The sequence below is a fragment of the Herpailurus yagouaroundi genome, unplaced genomic scaffold (genome assembly GCF_014898765.1).
Source record: "Herpailurus yagouaroundi ecotype Mexico unplaced genomic scaffold, PumYag 29, whole genome shotgun sequence".
NCBI classification, from domain to species: domain Eukaryota; kingdom Metazoa; phylum Chordata; class Mammalia; order Carnivora; family Felidae; genus Herpailurus; species Herpailurus yagouaroundi.
Window position 1 is genome coordinate 110,704,142 of NW_024412377.1, and position 880 is coordinate 110,705,021.

The following is an 880-nucleotide window of genomic DNA, read 5'->3' on the forward strand; positions in this document are numbered from 1 at the left end:
CCTTGGCCAAGCTCACGCAGGTGGTTACTGGCAGAGCAATGCCTCAAGTCCAGTAACTGAGCCCATTTCCCAATGCTCTTTCTACCACACCAGTGGCCTTCCGCCATTTGTTAGCACAATCCCCAGCATGAAATAAATTCTATATCATGACCCGCAGTATCTACAAATATATGCAACCAACACAAAAGTCTCACAAAACAATACTGACCTTTACTATATGTGATACATTTTGGTGTTTTCTATCGTGGTATATTCATTTTAAAATATTCTGGAGAGTGCTCGGCAGCATGTATACTAAAACCGGAACAATACAGACAAGATTAACATGGTCCCTCCACAAGGATAACATGCAAATTTTTCCCATATCTTTTGTACATTTACCAAATGTTCCTTTTCTTTCCAGGGATAATATTTATAGGTATACAGTCAAACGATTCACATTTTTTTCTAATTAGATATTTTTACTGAATATCTAGGAAGGTAGGGCTTGAACTAAATACGGAAAGGGGTCTCTTTCAGCTCTAACCTGCCAGGTGCCTGGTTGTGGAATGATCTTATTGTCTGATTGGCCCTTAATTCTGAAAGGCAGAATGATCTAGTGTAGAGAACACCGGGCCTAGCCCTGGCTCCACCGTCTTCCTAGTGTGTGACTTTAGGTGAGTTTTCTCTGTGTTCCATTCTCATCTGTGAGATGGAGTTGCGACTAATTGACAGAGTTCTGAGAAGTAAACAAAATAATGCAAATGAATGCAATAAAAAGCTCTATACACAAGACTTGTTGGAACAGCAATGGTCTTAAATTCTCACATTTCTGAGAAATATGGTGTCTCAAGATGTTTCTGGATTCTCATCAAAACACCTGCATAATGTATTATGAATA

The 880-nt window shown here is 39.2% G+C and overlaps 1 pseudogene; it reads left to right on the forward strand.

Annotated features, from left to right (window-relative positions):
- Nucleotides 1–275: 275 nt before the first annotated feature.
- On the forward strand, nt 276–370 carry LOC121016897 (uncharacterized; annotated as a pseudogene).
- The last annotated feature ends 510 nt before the right edge of the window (nt 371–880 follow it).